The 12,511-nt window shown below is 41.5% G+C and overlaps 1 long non-coding RNA gene across 1 annotated transcript; it reads left to right on the forward strand.

The window, feature by feature from the left end:
• The first annotated feature begins 4,694 nt into the window (after positions 1-4,694).
• On the forward strand, positions 4,695-6,013 carry LOC105019875. The gene is made up of 3 exons (XR_002195919.3): positions 4,695-5,019; positions 5,315-5,385; positions 5,487-6,013. It is a non-coding gene; the product is annotated as an uncharacterized LOC105019875 (long non-coding RNA).
• Positions 6,014-12,511: the final 6,498 nt, after the last annotated feature.

Raw genomic sequence — 12,511 nt, forward strand, 5'->3', positions numbered from 1 at the left:
TGTTCTGTCCCTTTAAGAATGTGTGTGTGTGTGTGTGTTCTGTCCCTTTAAGAATGTGTATGTGTGTGTGCGCGTGAGTGGCAGTGCAGTGCACATTTTGTGTGTGTGTGTGTGTGCTTGCAGGAATGATGTGTTCTGTTTTTATGCTGCTCAACTCTAGAAAGGACACACTGACTGTGTGTGTGTCTGGTGCATGCGTCTTGAATTTGGGGTTTGCCTCCTCCAGTGTTTTCTACAGGACACACAAACATTACAAACAGTACACACACACACACACACACACTACTAGAGAAAGGAGGAGAAAGAAGCAATAGAGAGCACAGAGCTAGGGCACACAAAGCACAGTCTAGGCGGAGATGCTCCATGGGGAGAGAGAGGAAGACGGGGAGACAGAGGAAGAAAGAGAGAGAGAGAGAGAGGAAGACAGGGAGAGGAAGAGAGAGAGCGAGTGGGAGATAGAGATGGGCAGAGAGAGAGAGAGTGTTTCTACTCAGCTCAAGACCGCAAACTCTATCACTGTCTCATCATAGCAGCAGTATCGATCGGTCTGAGCCCAAAGATCTCTCAGAACACACACAGACTGTTGAGGAGGTGCAGATGCATGTGTGTGTAAGTGTGTGTGTGTGTGTGTTGCTGATAGGATAGGCTTGATCACAAGGTTTAAGGTAATTATACCTCAACACCCTGGAATTCCGAAGTATTCAGCCTAATGTATGCACACACATCTCATATACACTCCAAACAGGTTGTGTTCAATCAAGCCAGACCTGTATTTTCAATCACTCCAAATGAGGGGCTCTCAGAGTTTTACATTCACATGTTTCATCACTAATTGAATACGCTTGTTTGACTCACCAATTACGCCGTTTATTGGATTTCTGGATCAGTATTTACTCGATTCCTATAGATTGCTTCATCGTAAAGACTTGAGACCTTTTTCAATCCTGTGCCAAGATTTTTTTTTGGTTGGGACGGGGTTCTGACATTAGCGCATCTGTAGTGTGTCCTAGTTTGTAGCTGAGGGGTGGTTTCAGTAACATCTTAAACCAATGTGGTAAACCATTTTGATTCTCACCACACTTCCGGATACCTGATAGTTACCTCTCACTACAGATCTAGGATCAGATTACCCTACCTCGCATTTTAACTTTCCTTTAATGTCCCATTAACTGGACTGAACACGGGTCAGACCTAGGACCAGTCAGTTAGGTCTACCTGCTCCTGTCTCTCTAATCTTTGTTCTGTATGAATACTTCCTATTTCCACAGGAATGTAATCTCTCTACAGATCATGCTGCCTTGGTTTCTCTATGCCCCTATTTTCGCTCTGTAGGAAGAAACACAGACAACTTCTACCACTGTGTCTTGAGGCCTCTCCTGCCTCTCCTGCCTTCTCTCTCCTCAGTGCTCCTCTCTCTCTGTCCCTTTCTAGGTCTCCTCTCCTTTGCGCTCCTCTCTCTCTGTCCCTTTCTAGGTCTCCTCTCCTTTGCGCTCCTCTCTCTCTGTCCCATTCTAGGTCTCCTCTCCTTTGCATGTCTCTGCTTTTTTTTGTGTCTCTCTTTTATTTATTCTTTCACTCATTTTCTCTCCACCCTCGTATACTATTTGTGCAAACTACAAACAGGTACTGTGCAGAGGAAGTACACCCCCAGATTTATGAAAATAAGTGCATGGATATTATATCTTAATTCAAACACTGGACAGTTGAATGTAACTCATTTAACAAATACCACTGAATGAAATACACTTTGTAATCATTTAACAACAATGGGCAGAAATGCAATTTCCTAGCCTACGATAAATAAGTACACCCCTAGATTTAATAGCTGGTGTTGCCCCCTTTGGCAGAAACAAGCTCATATTGGCATTTCCTATAAATGTTTTTCAGTCTCACAGTTTTTGCACACTCTTCCTTTTAGTGCTGCTTCAACTGTATGATATTTTAGTGGTTTTATTTACATGTATGATTCACTTCAAGCTCCCTTTAACATTTCTTCAGGATTAAGATCTGGGCTTTTGACTCAGCTATTCAAGTGTTTTGGATCATTGTCCAATTGCAAGCTGTTTTTACAGTTCAGCTTCAGCTTTTTGACAGATGGCCTCACATTCTCAGGTATTCTCTGGTACCCTATAGAAATCCTAATTGATTCAATGATAAGCTGGACAGAACCTGGTGCAGCAAAGCAGCCTCAAATCATTATGCCCTGCGCCACCATACTTTACAGTTAGTATGCATTCCTTATGTTCAAAGGGAGGGAGTTGATGCCTTGTATTGTGGCCAAACATCTCCACCTTTGACTAGTCTGTCTAGTGTACTTTGATGACTTGTACCCCAGGTGTTTTCTGACAAACTTCAGTCAGGCATTTGTAATTGTTAATATCAGAGGCCTCTTGTTTTCTGACCTCCGATGTTAAAGTTTTTGCAGTCTCTTTCTGACAGTTGACACATGCACTTTGACATTGATTGAGGCCAGAGATGTTTGTACATGCATGTTGTTACCCTGAAAGTCAACTTTGTGTGTCTGTCAGACAGCTTTTGGCCTGAATTTGGTGGGACAGCTTGTTCTAGATAGACTGCCAGTGATCTGGAATGTTCTCATATTTGTTGATTATCTGTTGGAAAATGTAGTGTTTGACTTAAATTGTTTGAAAATGGTTCTGTAACCCCTCCCAAAGTATTTGAATCAACCATCCTTCGTCTGATGGCGTCAGAGATCTCTTTTTTGTTAAGACTGCTGTATCATTCAGATCTTTATGTAAGGCTTTCCCAACAAGTTCCTCTCTGAAGATTTTCAGATAATTTGCAACTGATTTAAATGTCTGCAAATTGATATGATAACAAAGCAAGGAGTGTACACAAGTATAATTTCTGACTTTATTGCATCTAATAATCCTAAAATGTCATTTCTGTGCTATTACAGTATGTAACTTAATCTGTCAGAAGTGTTAAAATTAAGATAAATAATTAAGATAATATCTGCATGTACATATGTAAATATGTAACATTTTAGGGGGTGTACTCACAGAGCAGTATATCAGTTGCAGGTGCAATAATGCAATTCAATAATGTGTTCCTGCACTATATTTACACCCTGATTGGAGGTCCCTTGCAGATTTCCTGTTTATTACCATGTTATTAGATGTGCTTCAACAGAACATAGTGGTAACCAGGAAAAGAAAGTCACAGGAGATAAACATAATATAACCCATTTTCTAAATGATTATCAGCTAGAAAGGAAGCAAAAGATGAGACGGGGCAAATAAAAGTGGTGGGAAGAGGAGGGAAAGTGTGTATGCATATATGTGTGTGTATGTGTGCATATATTTGTGTTTGAATGTGTGTGTGTGTGTGTGTGTGTGTGTGTAAAGAGGTCAGCCTGGGCTTATGGAACGGTCTATAACCTATCCTGCCCCATTTCTCTGTACAGTCATATCATACATACAGGCACGCAGCCTCACACACAGGCCTACACAAGATTGGGGGGTGCAAATGTCGAGGCTCAAAATCAGCCAAGTGTCGATGGTGTGTGTGAAAGACAGTAAACCTTTAAACAGTTGGAGTGGTGGTGTACGTCTAACCTAAGATCTCTGGAATAAAAGCATGTGGTCCAGGGACGTTAAATAGGATCCAGATTGCATGTCCCCTTAAAGAAGGGTTTAATAGAGGCGCGCACGTGCGCGTGCACGCCAGCACACATAGACACACAGAAGGCAGAGTCTTTTTTTCATTAAAAGAACACAGACAGTGGTGTAAACTGCTGCTACACACAGCGCGCAGATGTTCCCTGCTTTTAAATTATTCTTTTAAAACATTTCAGCTGAATATAATGAAACTCTTACTGCAAATCATTATGGGATAATGTCTTCGTATCGCTTTATTCCTCACATCAATTAATTCTAATCAGATCTGCACAAAGGTTTTGGGTCAAATTACCAAGTAACTTCTTTCACAGGTTTGCTTGTTGACAATGCATTAATAACACTCTCTCTCCCATCCCCCATTCAAATCTCTTTCCTCCCCTCCCCCTCTAACTCCTTCTCCCTCCACTCCTCTCTGTAGAGATGTGTTCAGCTCTGCCTGGCATTAATTCTTGTCTTATTTCAGTTGTAGGTGTTACATACCATGTTATGCACACACACACACACACACAAAGACACACAGACAAAGACCCTGTTTTTGGTCTGTATATATTTTGAGTGTGTTGTCTGGAGGTTTTGATACATGTTGTTGACAGTCTCGCCCTTTGGCCAAAACTACAGGGCCTCTTTACCCCTCTGTGGGCCTCTAAACCTCTCTCTCTCTCTGTCTGTCTGTCTGCCTCTCCTTTCTCTCTCTCTCTGTCTTTCTTTTCTCTCTGTCCTTCTCATTCTCTACCACTGTTCCTCTCTGCAGACTCCTTACCTCCTGCTCTCCCTTCTTTCTTTAATTCTTGCTTTCTCTCAGTCCCTCCTCCCCTCTCCCTCCTCCCCCTCCTCTCTCCCACTTCTACACACCTCACCTTTCCCTCTTCCCCTCATTTCTCCCCTCAATTCTGCCTGCTTTACCATATCACCTCCCCCCGCCCTCTCACCCCACCTCCTTCCTCCGCACACCTACCTTCTCCTCCCCCCTCTCCCTCTCACACCCCCCCCCCCCCCCGCCCCTCCCCTCTCCCTCCTATCTCTAACACACATGGTGGCAGTACTATACTCCACCTCCCAAAGGAATAGTGTTTAACTCGCTGACAAGAAGGGTTTAAGGCCGGGGACGGGGTGTACGTGCGTGTGCACGTGCGTGTGTGTGGTGCGGGTGGGGGCGGGGAGGGTAAATTGTTTAGTGTTTCTGTGCTGACTCCACATATGATCCCCATTAGCTAACAGGGCGTTTGCTAACACAGACACACACACGGTAAGGGGTGATTTTAATCCGGTGTTAACCATAATGGATCCAATCGAGCTGTTGGACAGTAACCGTAGCTACCGCGGACATCCCAGACACCAATACTGGCCTGCTCTCCTCCATTGGGTTCTATTCTGATGAGTTAAACAAACAACTAATATGTCTGTTCTGTTTTAATGATTTCTGTTTGTGAAAATGTGATGGCGATTATAAGGTCGTATAGATTATTAGGGGTCAGGGGGACAACACACCCTGACTACACCCATAACAATTTAGCATAATGAGCCACATAATCAGAGACGTCATCATCATCAACAGAACTCCCATTAGGTTATATTTAGATTAAAACTGCACTAAGAAAATGTTCATGCTACAAAGCGTTAATTACATGAACAAAACTTGCCAGATTTGCGTCACAGATACATTTTCTTTACAGTGAACACGGGTGATAATGGCAGTGGTCCCACGTCACCTTCTGAGATAACATGGGACGCTTTCCTGACAGACGTAAGTAATCTTAAACATCAACAGAATCAGAAATGTAAAACATTTTGGGAAGGGAACATCTCACACTGGCATTTGAACCATTCCATTATAACCACCAACAGGACTTGTTTGACAGAGAGTGGCATGTTAGAAGGTAAACAACGTTGTCATTGAGAATTCGCCTTCCAGGTCAGGGGTCTGGCCGAAGCACAGCCTGGGCATGTGTTCTGCTTCACGGCACAGCACAAGTTTCTCGTTGCTTGTGTGACTCTAAAATTGTATTTACATATTATGTTAATGTTATTTAAATTAAATTGTTGTCATGACAATTGATGTAGTCGAAATAGGTTGGCCCTTCATTGTATTGTTTTAATTCACACACACACACACACACACACACACACACACACACACATACAAATGTAAATCCAACTGCACAAAACTTAAATACAAATTTAAAACTCCTAGCTGGGAAGTGTCACTGTCCTTTTGTACTAAAATTATGCTATATAACTTATTTCTATAATTTCAGACAGTAGTTTTCAAAGTTAACAAGCCAAAACAGGTCCCTGAAAATTGCTTACTGTGTCATCCATTTGGTATGATATGTTATGTCCTGCAGAACTCACACAATATGTTACGAATTTGCAAATGCCTGGGCTGCATATCCTTTCAGGAAGGGAAAATTACTTTTCCATTTATTAACAATAATTGTAAATGTATATGTAAAACAATTATTGTTAATAAGCTAATTATTGTTAAAGCAGTCAAACTTTTTGTTTGTCTTTCCCTTTTAATTCTAGAGAAACAAAACAATCATAGTTAAATCACTAGTTACATAAAAATTGGCATGACATCTATATTAAGTCATTATTTTTGATACATGCTGGCATGCATCTTCACTAACGGTGAATAATATGAAAGGTGGATGTACATTAAAACACAAAAAAGAAAACCTTAAAATCCATCCTCTAAAAATGGCAAAATAAATGTAATTTCTTGTTGGATTGTTCCAAAGCATCAGTAGTAAAATGTCAACATGCTGTACTTTTGTCGTAGTCCGCTAACATGTTCGTATCTTATTTAAAATGTACTAATTCCTTATTCTTGCGGGGGGAGGAAGGGGGTGGGGGTGGGGGAGTGAACCGGTGACTTCAACAGCCGTTCTGTGACCCAAAAAACTGTCAGTCTTTGCCTGGAATAAATTGTGGGATGTACTATATATGAGAACAGGGGATTCATATTTTACTTAAGTCTTCTTTCGTAAACATTGACGGCTCAACTGTATTTTTGAGTATTTGAAAGTGTAAAATGAATGTCAAAGAAAACGAATAAATCATACTTTGACGAGTTTTATTAGTTTAAAGGGGTAAAGAATAAAATGACTTAACATTGCAGGCCCCCGTCGTACGACGTTGCGTTTCGAGCGGCCCCATAGTAGAATCAATTCAGCTAGGGGGAGCTTGAAACTGTCAACTCACGCTTTCCTCCTAGTTCTGGAGAAACACAGTCAAACAGAAAACAGTCAGCTAGTGCGATTTCAGCGGCACAGCAGAAGTTGCACACTGTTGTAAACACTCCGCTACTCACAATTAGTGTTATCTTTGAGCTATTATTAAATATGGAATTAAGCTTATGTGGTATACACGAGGTTTCCTTTTCAGCATAGCAAAAGACCGCGTAGCCGAGTGACAAGTTACTGTCACTGGCAGTCATACACACTGAATGGGTTTTTGAAAAAGTCTCGTGATTAAGTATGTTCACGCTCATTGTGTTTACCATGTACCGTGGCTGAGCCCAGTCTTAGATCTGTCACAACCCAGGGAAGTTAATTGATATTCCAGTTCTATTTCAAAGTGCCTTTTATTTTCAATGACAATTTATCTTACTACAAGTTCTATTGACTTAAGTGATATTCTCCCACGACCCCTGGTCCTAACATACCTGAAGCTCTTGTATTATAGAAACTGGGGTAACAACTAATTAATGTGGAGGCAATATAAAGCAACTGTAGAGTAGATTGGGGTTCCCAAACATTTTCCCACAGGGCCCCTATTTTACATTTTATAACCCTTCGTAAAGTTCAGTTAGTTGGGTTGGTTGGACTGGTATGGCATCTGGGTGAGATTGTATATGGTGAAATGTCATTAAAGGGGCATTATGTCGATTTTTGCGTTGTAATATCTGAACATTACCATATAATATCTCCAGTCATAGTGGGATAACAAAATGTATTTACAATAAATTATTTGGTTGCACACAAACCTCCCTCTCTTCCATCAACGTCGTTGAGACAAGCAATCAACTCTCCTGAAACAAACAATGGTAGGCGGGGGGCAAACAAAATCCCTTGGTCATTTCCTGGTTGCTAACATTCACTAACTGTTCAAGTGTGAAAACCAGCACTGAATAGTGTTGTGAATCATTGTGCCATCTACCTATAAATCAAGTTAAAAGTGAATATAGCGAGTGCACTAGTGCGTTTGAATGTAACCTTCCACATGGTTCCAAAAACAAGGTTAAAGGCCTATTCAGTTAATAACATAAAAACGTATAAATAAATATGTGTAATAATCTCCTTTGAGGAGGATGAAAAATAATAAATAAATACATGCATCAAACAAATTAGTTTTTTGTACACCATTAATAAAGTAAGACCCAGGGCCCCCTCAGAAATCGCTGGGGCCCATTTCCTTGCTAGGGACAGTTGATGCTTTCATGACGCAATTGCTATGCTTATTCTACAATACCCATGTATTCATACCCCGAGTAAACGCTACAAACAAATACATATCATCAGCCCACTTATCCAGAACTATTAATCACACAGAATTGATAACAATGACCTTTGCATGTCCAAATTCTAGGTAGGATTGGCTCTCCCGAAACGTACACTTTACAACTGATCTGAAGATATCTGCGTTTTGGCATGACGACGCCCCCTGTGTTGTTCAGCTGGCTTAGAGTGGAGGGTGAGGATTGCCACCCCTGTTCTACTGGCGCAGTGTTTATGCCCCCTATCCGCCTTGAGAAGTCACTTCATAGTCATAATCTCATTATGCATAGCGCAATCCTTCTTTAGAAGGAGATGGAAGAAGCGGCTGGGCTGGGGATTTTGTCTGGGTATATCGTTGGGGGGGTGGGGGAGCAGGGTTCCCTTTTCTAAATGTTTTGGGGTCTTCTGTTATGGGTACCGTATCCTTTGTTTTTTTACAATAAAAGTTTTAATTGTACATTTGTGTCTATCAACAAAAAACTTTATTGACTTAGCTAGCAGTGCTTATATATCTAACCGTGCAGCAGATTTACTATACCATGTTTTACAGTGTTTTAACTCTATGACGTAAAATTACCTTGGAATGTCTGTAACAGAAAATCATGTCTGTCTTTTTACTTGCCTGAGAGGATAGAATTAACATGACTATCTTTCACAATATTGTTTTATACGAGTAGAGCATTATTTTATTAATACCATACTGTTTTTTTTTTTATCACATCATGCATCATCATGGACTTAAAAGGACAATACTTATGAAAAATACTTATGTATTTGCTATACATATTTTGGAACTACGTAAGCTCTTCAGGCGGACACACTTTCCATGTTACACTAATGTACGTATCTTACTTTACGTCACAGGGAACATGGCTTGGGGAGAAATCAGTCACACTAGGCTCTTGCATGCAAGTGTGTTTATCTCCCATAAGCAGCAATATAATCAGTGTGTGCATATGTGTGTTATTGTGTGTAATGTATATGCATAAGAGCGTGTGTGTGTGTGTGTGTGTGTGCGCGCATGAGTGGATATGTGTGTGTTTACTGTTGGGGTGGCATCACAGTCAATGTCACCTTCCTTCATGGAATACTATACAGTACATATAGCTTCCTTCAGAATAACATATTCATTTTGTGTGTGTGTGTGTGCATGGCTGCCTGCTTGCGTGTGTGTGTGAGAGATGTTGGAGCACCCTTCAGAAGGTAACAGATTATGTTTGCAGGCGGAGATATTGATGAGGTCATTTGTTCCCAAGGTCACATAAACATTTTATTTCAGACCGGGACCGTTTCAGCCTCCAGACTCCAGGATGGCTGGAGCCCTTTTATCGTGTTCATCCCCTCCGTCTAAAAGAGGACCGATTCAGACCTGGGATACCTGGTTGTTGACATTAACGACCAGGTAAAAACGAAACAGGAACTGAGTTGAATGTAGATCAGGGGGTTTCCAATCTCCACTTATACCTACAGTACGTATGTTTGCTGAAGTCTTGAACAATCTTCCCTTTCTTATCCCCTGACAGCTATATTTTCCATTAACATGCAAGGCTTTTGACTGGGTTGTCCCACTCTGGTCATAGTCAGGGCCTTATTACTGATGGGCTTACAGAACACATGCTCTGGGTTCCCAACCTCCAGAGCGCCCACAACCCAATTGTTATTTTTGGCCACAGGTAGGAAGGTCCCCAACCAAAATGTACTGTTGAAGTACAATATGGCAGAACATAGAGTAGCCAGACATTTGGTTTAAAACTGCAACATTATCCGTCAGCCTCATGGAAACATTTGTAGTATAGCAGGGTTAGCACTGGTAGTCATTGAAGAGCTCACAAAATGCAAGCATGTTTTATGAACCCAGGAACAACTCATTAAAATACTCTTTTAGTAGGGGGCGTAACATTTGCGGGTCCTTGACAGTAATCAGTTTGACCCCTGCTCTAGAACCTTCCCTAGAATGTCCACATAGCCATGCCTTTCCATTGCCTTCCCGAGAACACTTCCATCTCCATCTCCATGCCAACATTATACATACACAGTACTCTAAAGGAGCTAACACATTTAGGGGGCAATAGCAGAGTACATTATTTGTCATTCTCATTAGTTATGAAAGCATGTAACAAGGTTCATCTTCCTAAGCATATCCAGACAGTACAAGAACCGACACAGCCCACTTGAAGCCCCACCCCTATTTATCTTTTCATCTGGGCAGGGCCACTCTGGTCTGCCGATATCCCCTGTTCCATGAAGGAGTGAACCCAAAAGTAAAATATTTCCTGTTTGGGGCAATATGAAGACCAGAATCCCCTAAAGAGGGGCAGGGGCAGATCTAAGGTTGAGCAGTCAGGAAGTAAAATGGTTATTCACTGTCCTCATACAGTTTTCAACGACATTGCTGGTTATCGTACTTCCAAACATTGAATGGATACAAACCTATCTGTGGTGAAGCATTAATCCAGTAGATTATACCTTTTATTTATTGTAATGCATGAAGTATAATGGTAAAAAACAGAGGTAACTTCTTAATCTTTATATAGAACTATGTTTTAAGTGATTGGTAATCTTTTGAAGCAACGATTTGACCAGCAATGTTGTTGAAATGTGAATGAAAGAAAACTATTGTGCGTTTTGCCTTATTAGTCGTATACTACATCCCCTCGTGCCATATTGCTCAAATATACCCAGGCATATACTTTTATACCTTAGCTCCATTCGATATGCTGCGTAAATATATTCACTCGCATTAGCTGTGTTTTGTTCACGGAGTAAAAAGCAGTTGGGTACAAGTTCAACCATTTCACAACAGACTGTAATCACTCATTATTAGGCTTACGTCAAAACAAAATACCTTTTCGGGTGGATTCAAAAATAACACTACACCTTTGTTTGATTTTGATTATCTGTAGACACTGGAGTAGGACTTCAGTTGCAAAATTGTATGAAAGACAGGCTCAGAGGCACCTATGCCAAATGTGTTGCATTTTGTTGCTGTAAAACAATGCCGAAAAAATCTCCAATGCCCCATCAACATTGACTCTGTAGCAGCCGGAGACACTGAATACGCGGAAGCAGCCTTGCCTCTATGAGCTATGAATCAGAGACACTCAGTCAGTGTGTGTGTGTGTGTGTTGCATTTGCCATGTGAGTCATTCTTGTCATGTGTTAGAATCCTCTCTTACTCTTTACTCTCCTTCCACCTCCTTTTCCCTGTCCTTCCGTCTCCTCTCTTCCCCTACGTTTTACATTTACATTTTGGTCATTTGGCTGACGCTCTTACCAAGAGCGACGCTCATACATTATTGACTGCACACATTTAGTACCTATAGCACTTTACACAATTCTTGAGGGACTGAATGAGCCAACTGAAAGCTAGCAATGATTAGGAGGCCATGATATTAGGTCCAGATTTGACATTTTGCCAGCAGACAGGGTTTAACAGTCCTACCTCAACGATGTGTGTTGTAGAATCTTTAGTAACCTCACTGAGTCAGGACAACCATTGGGCAATATCCATTCATTGCAATGGGGTAGTGGGGTTTTATCTTTGAACTGGAGGGTGCCCCCTACTGGCACTCCAATACCTCTTCCAGCAGCATGTTGTGTCCCATCCAGGGACAGAGGAATATATCTGCTCTGCAGTTTTTATTCCTTCATTCAGATAGACATCCTTCTAGTTCTAGTCCTCTGATTTTGATCCCAGGTGTTAGACATGGGACACCTGAGCTGTGTTCACTGTACTGCTTGCTATGTACCAGAACTATTTGTACCAGAAAAGCATAGTTGTAGGTATGTTTACTCCCATTTGTTGGGTGTGGTAAGATGTGGCAAGAAGCAACGAGAGATGTATTTAAAGGACAGGGGCCATATTGACAGGGTTCCCCCACCCACAACCCAACCCCTCCCCATTTTTTAACTGATCTGTCAGTTCAGAACCATTTAGTTAAATTGAACGTGCCAGACTCTAAAACAAACCAAACCAGCTCAGGTTAACCCTCCTCTGGCCAATCAACAAGTGAGCACAGAAAATCAACTGTACAGTAGACCTGGAGGTTTGGATTGGAATATGCCTGACACTATGGCCTTCTACAGAACACACACAGAGATAACATCAGCTAGCACAGAGGGGGAGGGGACTCACACACAAACACACACAAAAACTAAAACACACAAGTCTGACGTAAACCAGTGGTGACTAATGCTGTGACGTCTACTGAACAGTCCTATCACCATGGGTAGAAGAAAGAATAACATAACTGAATGTGTCTTGTTGTTATGAGTTGCTTGTTGTTGTTCCCGTTGGTCTGTAGCCGTCTTCCTCCCTCTAGTGGAGGATTACCAACCAACTCGCAGTCAAGAACAAGCCCTACTACGGTG

The sequence above is a fragment of the Esox lucius genome, chromosome 22 (genome assembly GCF_011004845.1).
Source record: "Esox lucius isolate fEsoLuc1 chromosome 22, fEsoLuc1.pri, whole genome shotgun sequence".
Lineage (NCBI taxonomy): Eukaryota > Metazoa > Chordata > Actinopteri > Esociformes > Esocidae > Esox > Esox lucius.